The sequence below is a fragment of the Belonocnema kinseyi genome, chromosome 3 (genome assembly GCF_010883055.1).
Source record: "Belonocnema kinseyi isolate 2016_QV_RU_SX_M_011 chromosome 3, B_treatae_v1, whole genome shotgun sequence".
NCBI classification, from domain to species: domain Eukaryota; kingdom Metazoa; phylum Arthropoda; class Insecta; order Hymenoptera; family Cynipidae; genus Belonocnema; species Belonocnema kinseyi.
The window spans coordinates 85,837,299-85,839,490 of NC_046659.1; the positions used below are offsets into that span (position 1 = coordinate 85,837,299).

Genomic DNA, 2,192 nt, shown 5'->3' on the forward strand with positions numbered 1-2,192 from the left:
TTTGAAAATTAAAATTCGAAAATTTTTTCTAAAGCCTCCAGGGGACTTCGTTTTCGCACGAAAAAATTTTATGTGCCCTTATTGCATCCGGACCCATAATTTAAAGAATTTTAAAATGCAGTCCTGGAGACATAAACAAGTAAAAAATAAAAGCGTTTGAAGTTGAGAATTTTGGATACAAAACATTTTTATTTCATCAACTGTAAATGAAATATTTTCAAAATGGATCTGTATTTTAAGTATTAAAAATTGAATAATAATTGATTCGACAAAAAGATTTCGAATCCCTTAAAAATGTAAGAACTTCCAGATTTTAACGTTAAAGATTGAACTGTTTCAATTCGAAAGTCTTAGGTAATAAAAAAATGTTAGCATCAGATTGAAACCTCATAAACTATTTTCAAGTTAAAAATAACTTCATAATTATATATTCGTAATTAAAGAATTTCATTAAATTTGAAATATTGTTTCAGTCTAAAATATTTCATTTATAAAACAATCAATTTTAAATTTTTTAAATAAGACAAAGGATAATTATTTTTAATTTAGCAACATTAGACTGTTTATTCAAAAAGAATAATTAAAACCAAATATTTAAAAATATACAAATTGAAGCTGAATAATTTGACATGGAAAACCTTAAATCGTTAAAATTTCGAAGAACTTTCAATCTCGGAGTGTTACAATTTTAATTGTTATTTTCAAAAGAATTCTTATTTTTATGTGAAATTGTCAATTTTTGATATATAAATAACAATTGAACACTTATTATTTATTTAAAGAATTGGAGTAATTTTAAGAAATATTTAGAAATTTTGAAAAGATCTAAGATTAATTTAAAACATTTAAAATTATTTCAAATGATCTAACGAAGTATTTGTACCGAAAAAATTCGGCTATTTGTACTGAAAATTCGGTGCAAATAGCAACAGTCCAATTTAAAAGAAAATATAAATTTTTGCATATTTTAAAAAAATATATAAATTAAGAGGTTTTTTAAGCAGGCCTTCAAAAGAATCAAAAAACATTTTCTTGAGATTCCTAGGAAAATTGAAAATCATTTTTCATTTTGAAAAATTATTTTAAGAGAATGTGTAAAAAGATTTCCAAAATTGTAAAAAAAGAATCTGGAAATTTTTTTAATTTTTAGGATTTTCTAAAAATCGTAGGAAAAATTCTATTCATTTTAACAGATATTTAGAAGTATTTAGAAGTTTAAAACAAATTAAATTTTTTAATGTTTTTATTATAAAATTTATTTAAATAATATAACTTTGAAATTTTTAGAGTACATTGATTGATTCTTTAATTTATAGAGGATTGGAAATTATAATGTAGATATATATTTTTAGAATTGAATCTGAATCTTTCAACTCTACATGATTTATAAAAGTACTTCCATTTTATATATTTTTATTGAACATTTGATTTAATAAATTTTGAATTAAAACACTTTTAAGTTCCATTTTAAGAGTTTAAAAATCAAGAGTTCCATTTTGAGTGCTTTAATTTGCAGTTTATTTTTTATTGCTTCAAATGAATAATGTTTAGCTTTAAAATTCGATTTTTTAAAGTTTTTTTGACCGTGAAAAATGTTTTCGAATCTTTAAACATTCATAAGGTTAAGCACATTGTATTGAAAGATTTTGAATTGATAATTCTCTGAATCAAACAAATTTAGATTCGGTGAAACTTAGAAAATAGGACAATATTTCGAATAGTATGAAAGGAATCTAAATTGCATCCTTTCTGAATAAGAATGTTTGAAATTGAATAATTTGAAATTAAAAATTAGAATTTCGCAAAAATTGAAACATTTTAGACTAAAATTTGGAAACAATAAATTAATAATTTCGATTTGACAGCATTTGAAACGTTAACAATATGTATTGAACGATTTTGAAAATGCTAAAAAAATATATAGAATGATTTAGAATTGAAAGGATCAAAATCACACATTTTTAGATTAATTGAAATTTTGAGAAAAAAGGAAAATATTTCGAATGATATGTAAAGGAATTAAGTTGTATCATTTATAAATAAAATTGCATAATATGAAATTGAGAAATTTTTAATCAGAAACTCTCAAAATTAAAAGATTTTCGACTAAAATTTTGAAACAGTCATTAACAATTTCGAGTTGAATGCGTTTCAAATGCTAAAAATATATATTGTACGATTTTGAAAATATT

General features: G+C 21.6%; 1 protein-coding gene across 1 annotated transcript in view; it reads right to left on the bottom strand.

Annotated features, from left to right (window-relative positions):
* The window catches only part of LOC117170113 (ubiquitin thioesterase otubain-like), a 10,258-nt gene that overhangs the window by 6,305 nt on the left and 1,761 nt on the right, over positions 1 to 2,192 (bottom strand). The gene's annotated exons all lie outside the window — the stretch shown is intronic.